Source organism: Kogia breviceps, chromosome 5, assembly GCF_026419965.1.
Source record: "Kogia breviceps isolate mKogBre1 chromosome 5, mKogBre1 haplotype 1, whole genome shotgun sequence".
Lineage (NCBI taxonomy): Eukaryota > Metazoa > Chordata > Mammalia > Artiodactyla > Physeteridae > Kogia > Kogia breviceps.
The window spans coordinates 58,125,766-58,139,537 of NC_081314.1; the positions used below are offsets into that span (position 1 = coordinate 58,125,766).

At 35.7% G+C, this 13,772-nt stretch overlaps 1 protein-coding gene across 1 annotated transcript in view; it reads left to right on the forward strand.

Moving 5' to 3' along the window:
- Positions 1-13,772, forward strand: part of NAALADL2 (N-acetylated alpha-linked acidic dipeptidase like 2) — a 1,506,494-nt gene that overhangs the window by 98,021 nt on the left and 1,394,701 nt on the right. The window contains exon 2 of the mRNA XM_059063915.2: positions 11,882-11,944. The gene's annotated coding sequence lies outside the window, so the exon portion shown is untranslated. The remainder of the gene's footprint in view (positions 1-11,881; positions 11,945-13,772) is intronic.

Below are 13,772 nucleotides of genomic sequence, written 5' to 3' on the forward strand. Positions count from 1 at the left end.
GGGCACGAACCCATGTTCCCTGCATTGGCAGGTGGACCCTCAACCACTGCACCACCAGGGAAGCCTGCAAGATGATTTTTAAAAACATTTTTGATTCCCAACTTTTTAAACCTATCTAAAAATAAACCAGACCCAAGGTTGACAGTTTGGATGACAAAGGCTGTTTAGAGACCATCTCTCTCTCTCTCTCTCCCTTCAAATCTCTGAGTCCCTCTCCTTTCTTGTGTTTCCACCGGGTGTGCTGTACTGTCCTTATTCCACCAAACCAGTTAATACACAAGCCTAGTTAATTCTACCTCCTTAATAGCTTTCATTTCTATTCACTTGACATTCATCTCCACTAGTTGACATCTATCTCCATATCCACCTCAACTACTTAGTTGAGTCCACCATCATCTTTCATCTGATTAATGACACTGTTTCCTAACTAGTCTCTCCTCTTTTAATCTTTCCGAATCCATTCCTCACACTCGAGACAGAGGAATGACCTAACTATAAAGTAAATCACAGCCCTACTTCAGATCTTTCAAGGATTCTCCATTAACCTGAGAATAAAATCTAATCATCTTAACATGACCTGCAAGGCCCTTTATTATCTGGTCTTTGGTTACAGGTCTAACTTTACCTCATGCCATTCCTCTTCATATTTTATGCTGTAGTCAGGTTGAATTCCTTCAACATTTATATTTTTTCTTGTTTATGGGCCTTTGTAAATGTGGTCGTCCATCCCAGGCCTCTTCCCCTTACCCATTCTGCAGCAAATTGATGTGTGAAGGAGAGGATGGGTAAAGCATAAGAAAGTTCAGATCTATTCTAATTGCACTGAGCACATTGTAGTCCCAGTTGCCTTTTCAAAAACCTGGTCAACTTTTTAAGAAAGCAGAAGTAGCAGCCCTTACATGATAAGTCTCTTTGTATTCTGGGTTTTTTCAAGATAAAGGCTCAGTGATTTGAGTTATCCAGAGTATGAAAAGCTCTGACATTACAAAGGTATGTCATAAAATTGAGTCAGCAAGTTATCTCTCTCCCTGTCTATTTGTGTTTATCTCTCTGTCTCCATCTCTTTCTCACACACACATTCACACACCCCACCTATAAGACAGGCATATCAAACAAAAAGTATTAACGAGAGTTTTATTGGAATCAATAATCCTGACTCAAACCAACATTCAAAGAGTATGCTCAGTATACAGATTTTATATTCTTAAACATGGAGATAACATTTTCAAAAGAAATTATTTTTTTCATAAATCTTTGAAACATAAGATAATTCAAAAGCTTCACTGTTAAGATCAAGGTTAGCCCTTGGCATAGTTGTTTAAGAGTGAATGGATGAGTGAAGGGTGGTGGTTTTGGGGTTTTTTTTTTTTTTTGCCTGTTTGTGTGTGTGTGTGTTTTGGTGCTTCCTGTTTTTCTTTCATTGCCCTTCTCTTACCCTATTGTTTTCAATGTATCAATACCTTTCAGAGAAATTCCACATACAGTGGCATTCTCTGTGTCCCACAGGGTACAATGGAATCATTATCTTATGCGTCCTCTACTTTGTCCCAGTATTAGTAGAGCTAGTGGTTGAATGGACTATTTTGGTAGTCATATAACACTAACCAGGAGCTTAGAGATGACTAACTGAAATGAGGGTAATCGTCAGTTAAATCCATTACACCTGTAATCTGCCTTCACTGATCAAGCTTGCTTTAATTGTTGCTACAAAAGACTTGCAGGTCCTCCAAACTCTCAGAGCCTAAACAACATGTTCTGCCCCAGTTGCTTTCCAGAAACTTGGAGTCAGCTGTGTCTAGTTTGAGCTAAAGCTGGTTAAGACTGGTTGGGATCACCAGTCCTCCGACTGGGCATGCACTAATGTCCGCTCGGTGACCTTTTGACATCAGAGGGCTGAAAACTCCACCCTAACAATAATTACCTCACCTTTTTCTTGCCTCTAATCACTTTTCCTCACACTCCCGGCCTCAGCTCTGTCCCATAAATAGCCCAGGCCCCTTGCCTTCAGGGACACGGATTTGAGATTTGTTCTTTCATCTCCTCACTTGGCTGCTTTGTGAATAAAACTTTTCTCTGCTGCGAACCTGGGCATCTCAGTGTGTGGCTTGCTGCTCCTCAGGCAAACGGACCTGATTCGGTAATGTAACCTTGTTATATGATAAAACTGATGTCTAACAAACTCTCATTTGTTTTATTAAAAATATTTAAACAATGGCAGTATCATTGGAATAAATGTAGAATCTCCCATGAGGAAAACACATCGTTTATATTCTGGTTATACTTAATACAAATTCTTATAGTCATAACTCATAATCTGTCATTTCAGTATAATTTTGGCTTAATTCACAAAATTTTCTGTAAAAGCAAAGATCAAGGATAGTCACCTAACGGGGTATTCTGAAATTTTTGTCTGCATGTCTTATACAAATGCACTTTGTTTAAGCTTTCCTGTAACAAAGATGTAATAGGTGGTTTAAGTTTGAAAACAGAACCTAAGACAGGATGACAACAGTGGAGTGACAGGAAAAAAAACTTCTCTGTACCAGCTGGATGAATTGAAAACAGATGAAAGATAAATTCTACCTTTTGGGATTTGCTGCCTGCTGGAACTAATCACATTAACTCTAACCCACCTGAGGCTTCACAGTGTTTATCTCATCTGTGGGAAAATGTCTTTTTCCTTATTTATGACTTTGCTCTTCATATATTGCCAGGTCATTGCCAACTTGTGCTTAAATATAGCCTAATTATGTGTCTTATTATTTTAGTAATCATAATCGTATGGTTTTGTAACATTATTTTGCTTTTTCCTCCTTTTAAAATTCAGTTTGTGAACAGAGTAGAACAAGTCCAATAGGTACTTTATTCTCTTTTTGAGGTATAAGTGACAACAACTGATATAACATTATAATAGTTTCAGGTGTACAATTTAATGATTTGATATTTGTATGTATTACAAAGTGATCACCACAATAAGGTCAGTTAACATCCGTTCACCATACATAGTTGCAAACATTTTTTTTTCTTGTGAGAAACTTTTTTTTTCTTGTGATAACTTTCAAGATCCACTCTCCCAGCTACTTTCAAATATGCAGTACGGTATTATTTACCATAGTCACCATGATGCGCATATATTCCGCATGACTTATTCATTTCATAATTGGAAATTTGTACCTTTTAACCCTGTTATCTATCTCCCTCCGCCCTCCCACCCCGCCCTCAGGTAACAACCAACCTGTTCTCTATATCCATGTGCTCAGGTTTTTTTTTTAGATTCTACATATAAGTGAGATCACATGGTACTTGTCTTTCTCTTTCTGATGTATTTCACTTAGCATATTACGCTTAAGGTCCATCCATGTTGTTGCAAATGGCAAGATTTCTTTTTTTCCCTTGGCTGAAAAATATTCTAGTGTGTGTCTGTCCAGGGGGCACATTTTTAACATCTATTCATCTCTTGCTGGCCACAAGTTGTTTCCCGGTCTTGGCTATTGTAAACAGTACTGGAGTGAACATGACCTATATCTTTTGGCATTAGTGTTTTTGTTTTCTTGGCATAAATGCCCAAAAGTGGAATTGCTGGGTCATATGGTAGTTCTTTTTTTAAATTTTTGTGTTACTTCCATTCTGTTTGCCATAGTGGCTGCACCAATTTACATACCTACCAACAAACCACAAGTGTCTGTTCCCCTTTCTCTACATCCTCACCAACACTTGTTATTTCTTGTCTGTTTGATTATTGCCGCTCTAACAGGTGTGAAGTGATAGCTCATTGTAATTTTGCTTTGCATTTCCTTGATAATTAGTGATGCTGAACATTTTTTCACATGCCTTTGGCCATTTGTATGTCTTCTTTGGGAAATGTATATTCAGACAATTCTCTTAAGAGAAAATTACAAAAGAATATTTTTTCTTTGAATATAGTTTGTCTCTTTATTTCTTCCTTTTTTGTCTTTCTCTTTTTTCCCTCCTTTGAGTTAACAAAAGCTCCTTGAAACATGATCTGTTTCATGTTTGTTTGCAATGTTACATAATTAATAGCATATGTTAAAAATTTTACTGGAGTATGATTTAACTACACTAAAATATGATTGTCACTACCTCATTTAATGATGACATCAGATGGCATCCAACACAATGCTATCTTTGGTGTATCAAGACAGTGATAAAATGATATTTTTATGGTGCATTGGGAAAAATGGATGAAGTGGCTTTAAACTGGAAATAAGCATATGTTTGTAGGAGGGGGTGTTCAGCCTGCCTGGCCTTGTAAGCCTTGTTGAAGACTGAAGGAATTATCAAAACATACCGTAGCCATAGACAAGGTAGGAAGCTCTGTGAATTGAAATAATGTCTTAACCGTTGTACACATGTAATGTCTTCAGATGAAAGTGAAAATTTCAGTCAATCTTCTAGAGAGTTTGTCTTTATGACTAAACACAGCTGGGTTTTTTTTTTTTCTAATAAAGTGTAGTACATGGTAGATAATCAGTAAATTTTGAGAAACCCAAAGTTATATAGACAGGCCATTCAAATGATTGGATACATTTTTAACTTTTTATCCAGATGTCTGTTATCTTTTAACATACTATTTGACAGTTCCATATTTAAGATGAATAAAACCCTGAATGATAGTAGCAGCTACCATTTTGAGGGCATCCACTATGTATCAGACCCTCATGAAATCATTTAATCCTCATAACATCTCTGAAAAACAATCCTGATTTGTATCCTCATTTTATGTAAGAGGATTCCGAGTTTCCTAAATTTTAAGCAAGTAATCAAAAAAGTAGTGGAGCAAGGTTTTAAACAGGCTGATCAGATTCCAAAGCCTGAAGTAAATGTGGTTGCCATGTCTGTAAGGAGGTTTACTGACCTGTAGCATTTGTTGAATAAATGACGTTTGGAGCCACCCTTGCACTTTCTACCACTTTTGGCTTGTACTTCTCTGCATTCACCTCCATCTCTTATTTCATCATCCTCTTTGTCAGTGGTGACGTTTCCCAGACAGAGTGTAGGGCAGACTGGCTGTGCCAGGAGACTAGCATTCTTGTGTAGACACTGAATCAAGGCCTTGACCTCATTAGCATTGGGAGCCTAGAACACCTGCTTTCAAATCTTAGCTCTGCTTCTTAGTAGCCCTGTGATTTTGGACAAGCACAGTTTCTTCACCATTGTATAATGAGAGTAGTAATAGTACCTGAATTTTTATATAGGGTTGTTTGAGTATTAAATGATTTAATAAATGTATAACACTTGACATATTGCCTGGCATATAATAATATTAGCTGTTATTATTTGTGATTACATCATGATCACTTTTCATAACTTTTCTAAAGGAAACAATATTAGAGGAAAAGGAAATTTTAGTCGAATTTTTAAATGGCTAGCTCGTTTTTAGCAATTGCATTTTGTAACACTGAAATTTTTTATTAGTGTTTTATCACTGAAATAACTGAGAGCCATATTACAACATTTCTGTTCAGAATTTTGAATGTGTTGGGATACATTTCATGATGGAGGATGGAGTGAAAGGAGGAAGTTGCTATGATGCTTCAGGGTACTTGTACTTATTTAATAATTTTGTTCTACCTTCTGATGTAGTGAAATACTGGATTCTAGGAAAAAGGTAGAAAATTGGGGCACATCTGAGTGATAGAAAAAAAGTCTTTTATTTTTATTTAAAAATGTAATTAAGCTTTTAATTGTCAAAATTTGATATGTAGAATGTCATCTTAAAGCAATCTCAGTTGCCAAGGAAATTCAATGACAGGAAGCTTAGGAAGAGCTTTATCTAGTTAACAGGTTCTAAAAAATCTGTCCTAATGGAGGGAGGAATTTGCATGGAAAATGTGGAACAATGGTCAATAAAATCATCCATCATATTTTATTGAAATTACATTCAAATATAAGTGTTTTTTGTGTTCTGGATTCCAGGGTGTATCTACAAAAAATTCTACCTGGCCTGTCCCTTTCTTGCTTTCTATTCCATATTGAAAATGGGATGCATAACTTCTCAATGATGAACTTGACTGGGAATTGTCAAGTTATGTCCCCCAGCTGTTTTCAAAAATAAAGTTTTATTTGAACATACACAACCATGCAAATTTGTTTACATCCTGTCTATGGCTTCTTCACATTGGAACAGCAAAACTGAATAGTTGCGACAGAGACCATATGTTCAGCAAAGCCAAAAATATTTCTGATATGGACCTTTACAGAAAAATGTTTGCCAATCCCTGAAGTAGACAGAGCTAAATACACACAGAAGAGTTTATTCCAACTTGATGTTTCTTACTTTCTCTGCAGGAAAGATTAACTCTCCTCCCTAGGTTTTCCTAAGAGCATCAATAGTATTGATTAAATATGGCTACGGTTTCATGTGTTAGTCTTTTCCTTTCCTTTAGATTATAAACTCCCATAGCATGTTCGGAATTATAGGGATAGCCTTTTATAAATTACAAAATGTCACAAACATAGAAAATAGGAAATGTGACTATTAAAATACTGAATGGGATAACTGATTCATCTTGTATGATCACCTTATTTTGTGAAACTATTAACTAATTTGTTGAAGAAATTGAAGTTAAACACATTGACTTATATAGGTCATGTGACTTGAAAAAAAGTTGTAAGATTATGGGTATTAAAAAGCATTAAAACAAACAAGCTATCATGAAATAGTGTCACTAAAAATCTATTTATTGATGTTTGAGTTTATTTGGCTTTGTTTGTATGCATGTTGTGTTTCTCAATATCCTTCACTGATTTTCATCACATTCTCTTGTACTTTTACTCATTGAGTTCTAGCCTTTTTAGTCATTTCCATGAATTTCTGCATATTTTTTGGATTATTTTAGTTTTCTCTTAGAGTCCAGAATTGAGATCAGCTCTCAAAAAGTACTGTGATTAGTGTGGGGTTAATCTCTAACCCATCTTATAAAGAGGCATGGTCTGTCATCATTATCATCAGCAAATAAAATCCATGTAAAGGCCACCTCTCTGAAGTCTCACTTATCTTTTTAAAAGCAAATTCGAATAAATACTGGTAATAGAATTTACAAGGAGCAGAATCCAGTGAGAAAATTCTCTGTAAGGATTTTAGAACTTCATATAGTTCATTTGCAGGTAGGTATAGTTTTCCTGCTCTGGGGAGGTGATGCTGTTTATTTAAAAATCAGAGATGAAACAAGAAACCCCTAAGCAAAATGATTTATTTGCTTTTTGGTAAACTTGATTCTGTTTTGTAACCTTTGAAACATGGATTTTATGAGTGATAGTATTAAAATTTATACTCCCTCTAGAGCGTGTTGTTAATCATTATTGCTCTGCTAGGCGTCAGGATTACCTGTCTGCATTGTAATACAATTTTCCTTAATATTTACAATTGAAATACCAATGGTTCTTAACACACCTCATATATTTCTATCAATGAAATGAAATTCACAAGAAATAAGGGCTTACCTCCAGAAATAAACTTCAAAATATTAAATTCCTCTTAAAAATTTGTAGAACTTTTTAAGACCAATGTTGATTTTTGTATTTGTGAAATAAAATATCTGATCCTAATGGTTGTATTTTAGTGATCCAAAAGATAAATTCATTATCTAAGGATAGTTATAGCATAAATGAAAAGAGCAAACAATAGGTACTTCATTTATAATTTAGTTCAATGCACCAGACATTTATTATATCTCTACTTTGTGAAAGTCCCTGCAGAGATATGTCAGGTATGTATCTTTGGAGGAGGAGGATTGAAGACAGACATGAGCATCTATAATATTTTAGAGCATGCAGATCCATTACTGTGACTTTAGAAACTCCCATCTTTTGTAGAGAGGAAAAGATACCAGAAATGGAACTTCGATCTCCAGATGAAGTTCAGGAAAACATACTGCACTTTTGCGACTCTTTCTTACTCTTATTAAGTAGTAGTAGCTGTCAGGGAACTGTGTTAAGAGCAGGGCTTGAGGGGTGGAAGCAATCCTGTGTCCTCTACAAAGCAATAAGTGATCCAGAGATACAGATTTGATCCTGAACTAAAGTCACCCATGAGATTTTCAGCTCTCAAGTTCTTAGCACTATCGAGAAGTCAGTCTTATTAATATTTGGAGTAGGAAAGGAAAGTTGCGTACAGAGCTTGCCTAAATTTGGGAGTAGCAGGGACAAAGATCCTTTCTGGAGGAGCTCTCCCACCTGAATCAAATTCATTTATTGTATTCTGTTGTGATTCAAAGAGTAAAAGGCAGCATTGGTCTCAAGGGCTTGTAGAATAATGAGGGAGATAAAAGATATTGAAGTTTCCCGAACTACTGAGGGAAAATTGGTTCAATTGCCCGTTTCACACCCTGATCTGTTCTGGGGAAGGGAATGTTCTCAGAATTTCTGCCCCCTTTTTTCCCCCAGCACTCTTTTCCTCCTTCTTCATGGAACACACTTAGTTTCGGCTTTTTAAACTCACTTGGTCCTGCACCAAAACTATATCCCCTATTGGCTTTCACAAGAAATCCATCACATTAAGCATACCAGGACAGTTGTAAGTTTGTAAATTAGTTGAAGATGTGGTGGGTTGTGTGGGAAGAGATCACATCACGGAGCTCTCCACCAGCCCCACTTCCTGTTTTCCCCTGGCCAATCATCTCTGCTGGCTCCCCAAAGCTAAGACTCCTAATACATGTTGCTGTCTTCTTTATCTAGCAAATACCACCTGCCAAGGGTAGTCTAGTTTCCTCCCTTCCCACAAAAGTGCTGGTGATTTTTTTTTATTGTTGAATAAATAATACAGAAATTGCAGATGGGATAGAGAGAGAAAGCAACACAAAAGAACTTAGAGAGTTTGGAAGTAACCAGATTTTAAAGTGGCAAGTTGGAGCATGGTGATTACAGTGTGTGCCACTTTAAAACTCCATAGTAGATCTTGGAACAAATTCCTTTTAATCGCATTCCAACTGTGTGGTTGACGGTAAAGCATCATTCCAAAATATCCCTTGTATTCTTTGAGTCAGGAAATTACTGCTCTAGTAAAAGGACATTTTGGAAGTAAAATTATAATATGGACTTTTGACAGTAAGACATACTACTTGAAAGGAATGCAAGTTATACATAGAATCAATTAAAAGGAAAACACAGTTATTAGGAAATGATGGGATTATTGTGGTTAGATATTAAAAAACTCATTTTCTCTACATGAAGCACCATGTGGTTGGCAATAACTTTCAAAAGCAAATACATGCATGTATTTGTACATATGGTATAAAAATATATTTAATATTGTACATTATGTGTGTATGTAAAAATTAGAACAAATTAGTACTTCTGAAAAATATTTGAATGATAGGATCTGCTATTAAATTTCTTATGTCTGTTACAACACACTATTTCATAGTAAAAATAAGTGCTATAAAGCCACTTAAGTAAAACCGACACTATTTAGTTTTTAAGAAAAATTGACATTTTTCACCAGTTGGTTTAGTTCATAAGGATTTCAAAATATAAACAATGAAAGATATTTTTGAGCTAAACTTAGGCTTGGGATATAGCTTTTTTCTTGTTTAATATTTTTTTGGATGCTATGTAAATCAAAGTGCTCTGATGCTGTTTGAATTTATTTTACATAATTCCAGAAGTGGGACAAGTTAATTCAGCAGCTGAATGACATTGTCACAGAATCTGTTTGTACCCTTCTACTCTGCCATTCTCAAGATGTTAGCTATATCCTCAGATTAACTTCCTCCATGCTGTCAAGATGACTAAAGCAGTTCTAGGCATCATATCCATATACAACAGCACAAGAAAAAGCATTTTGTTAGGAGGGTGGAAAACTTTGCTAGAAGCCCCCAGAATATGTTTCCTTGCATACTGTTGGCTAGATATGGATAACATATATACCCTGAAATCAATTCCTGGCAAAGGAAATGGGTTCACTACGATTGGCTGAGTCTAATCGGGTTGGCCTGAACCTGGGCGTAAGTCATCCTCCCCAGAGTTGCTTGGGGAAAAAAGACACCTAAGATGAACCAGGGCTCTGCCTAGCAAAAAAGAGGAAACAATGGTTTGTATAGGAAGCCAATAGTGTCTATTGGTGAAACAAAGCATCAGACTTTAAGCTAGTGGTTCTAAACCCTAGCTGCACATTAGAATGACCTGGAGAGCTTTAAAAAAGTATGTTGATTTAATTGTGCTGGGTTGCACATAGATCTTATCAATAGCATTTTATAAAAATCCTGGTGATTTTAATGTATAGCTAAGTTTGAGAACCACTGCTCTAGGTAAACTGAGGATAGAATAAGGAAACAAAACCCTCCATGAGTCTGCACACATTTAGCTGTTCAAGCAGTTTTCCATCTCTACTGAGCAGTACCTAAAAATTAATCAGCGGCCAGTAGGGTAAGGTTACCAACACAAAATCTTAGACCACAGTTAATTTGCCAACATGAAATGATGCTCACTGCCATAGTCATTGCACATTTTCCAAGAACGTATGATTTTGGGGTACTTAAATACCCAGACAGCCTTCATAGCCAAGCTGAGATGGGGTTTTATGTAAAGGTAGGAACATTAGTCCCATTTTTGTTATGAGAGAACTGAGTGGCAAAGAGGCTGTTACTGGAAGAGAGATAGAACTGAAGGTCTTACCTTAGTATCCTGCAGCCACGGTTTCCTCCTTTTACTTATTTATTGTTGCTACTTTTGTTCTTGTTTTATTTGAGACAGATGTCATTTGTTTTGGTTAAAGTAAGCCTTCATAATTATAACAGGTACCCTTTATTAACAGCATATTTTGAGCCAAGAACTGTGCTAGGTGCTTTATTCCTGCCCCAACATTTGTTTAATCACTACAGAAATCACATGCAGTAAATAGTACTAACTCTACTTCATAGAAAAGGATATTGGAACCCAGAGAGTTTGTTACTTCTCTGAGGTCTCATAATTAATTCGTTTCTCTGGGATCTAGACTTTGAACCCATAATACAGTGAAATGCCAAAATGCATTTTGCTATGCACAGAGATTTGATTTTGTGCAGCTTACCAGTTCAGCAACTACCTATTGGTTGACTAATAGGTGATAGGTGCTGGGCTAGGCCTGAGTTGGAATGCATTTTCCTTGCACAGTATAATTTACATTTATTTTTAGAAATGGGTTTAGGCCAGTTGCTTTGCACCAAGCACTTAACATATAATCAAAGAATAATTAAATGAAGAAATGATGTGGAATCTTCATTATAACTGCTTAATTTGGAGTTGCTCAAATGTTAAAGACTAGTGAAACTACCTTGGCAATAATTTCCTTTTCCAGAGGAACTTATTAAAATATAGAAAGTAAAGCCTTTAAATATGTAGCTTATACTGTACTCCCTGATATTTCCAAACAAATACTGAGTTACTGGAGAGTGTGTCTTGAGTTATTCAGTCACACTCCATATTACTGTTTTCTAATAAAAACAGTACTCGTTTAGTAAGAGACATAATTGGTCTGTATGGCTGATATTTATTCAGATACTTGCTTTAGAATGTGTTCTTCTAATTGAAAGATAAGAGGAAAATAAATGGAGCGATGGCTATTAAGGACTCACTGGTTTAGTTTTCACAGAGATAACATTTTCCAAATTACTGAGTTATGATATTGAAAATGAAGGGCAGGCTCCTTGTTGGGGGAAGTGTTAGAATAGCCCTAATGCAGAATCTCATTAAAGTAACTGTCAGGATTCCTCTATTTTACCATCACCTCCTCTATTCTGTAAGAAGCAACTGTCATTTTGAGTGAGTGTACTGCCAAAGAGGCATTTACAAATAAATGAAAAATGTCACAATTGATTTCACTCCTTCCAGGATACTGTGTGTCAGCTTTGTCACAAACTGTCTTTGTTATTCTCTGTTTTAGATCTCCCAGCTGGACATTGGAAATAGCTTTTGATGGTTTAGGGCCTCTTTCACTTGAGCCCAGGTAAGCCCTCTATTGGTGACCTTTTATAAATATTTGTAAAGCCGTTTGAGCAGTTAGAGTGTATAAAAACATTTTTCCCTCTTTCTCTCTGTAACTGCTGTTTTTGTCAAAAAGCATTTCAATGTCAATCATTTACTTGCATTTTTGGACATTAGAGAGAATAATTCAGTGCCCTACCGAGCATTGTAAAATTATACGATTATAATTCACATTCTCTTCCCTAATATGATGGTTTTTTATTATCATGCTTAATCTAATAATAATTCTAATAACAATTACTTGCAAAGAAGATATATGATTAAGCTTTTCCTGTATTTTGAAATAGGTGTCCAAATTTTTATCACTCTTTCTTTATAATATTATCTTGGATATATGTCTTTCATATGATTTATATATAACATTACTGATACACATTCATTATTGCCATCACCATAAACCAGTCCACCAGCACTACTGCCATCATGCTGACATTAGTGAGCACTTAACTCTGAGCCATATGCTATATGAATTAGCTTATGTGAATGTATCACAGTGGTATTTGAATCCTAAGTTAACATGGATTTGAAAGAAAAGCAACTAATTAGAAATTGCTAACAGTTGTTACTTTTACTGTGGATATTAAATTAAAGTAAATCTTCATATAATTAAACTTTAAGCGATTTTAATCAGTATAATTAGTTATAGATTATGGATCATTTGGGATTATTTAGCTTTCTACTTGAAAGATAATGGAATGGACCAATTAGGAATATTCTGTTTCTCTTGAAAAATAGAAGTTGAAGCAATTCACTCATTTATGCAACAAATATTTATTGAGCATCTGTTAAGTGGGAGCTATTTTACACTGAGGACATGATGGTGAAGAATATGTATCTATTTCTCAGGGGCTTACAGTTTAGTGGCAAACGGTCAAGAACAGGGATGTACGCCATCATGTGATGAGTGAAAACAGTAGGGATAAGCATGGGGTACAAAGTGAGAAATGAGGTGGGCATCTAAGCCAGAGACTAGAGATAAATGCTCAAGGAGGGATGTGGTAGAGGAAGGTGGAAAAATATTAAATTTTGGTTACAAAGTAGTTATGGTGTCTGAAGTGTAGTGTTTAAAATAGGGAGGTGTGCCTAAAGAATTCAGGAAGGGGCACATCATGAATGTCCTTCTGAACTATATCAAGGAATTCAGATGTAATTGTGAATAGTAGCAGTTAAACTGGAAAGACTGCATCTGATACTGAATATTTTCTTCAAACTAGGCTGATGAAATTCTCATCAGGGCCAGCTTCCTATATCTAATAACCAGGAAGGCAGGCCATTCTTCCTCCTTCACACCTACATAAATAGAATATATTTCCTAGAATATAAGGTATTTGTGAGCAAGGACCTGGGCTGATGCACCTTGTTTTCCCAAGATCTGTTGCAGTATTTTGCACGTAGCAGGCTCTCGGTGTTTGTGGTGTGGGATGATAGGATCAAATGTAAAATCTGGGGAATGGATAGATTGACCCAACAGAGGGTCCCCACAAAGACTGACTACTTAAAGCCATATACTCCTCTTTACCTGATCAGTTGTCACAAATGGCAAAACTGCTTTCTGCATCTCCTCTTGACTTTTAGATTCATAGTAAGGGGACTCCATCAAAATCAATATGAAATGCAATTTTTAAAATAATAATGTATCAACTTATAAGTGAAAAAATGCATGTCAGTAAATTCTCTTTAAAGACATAAAAAAGGTTTGAAGAAAGCTAAGAATAAGTGAAGAAAATGATTTTTAGAAAAAGAAGAAATAACCAATATATCCAAGTTTTATTTATTTTAACTCTAGAAAA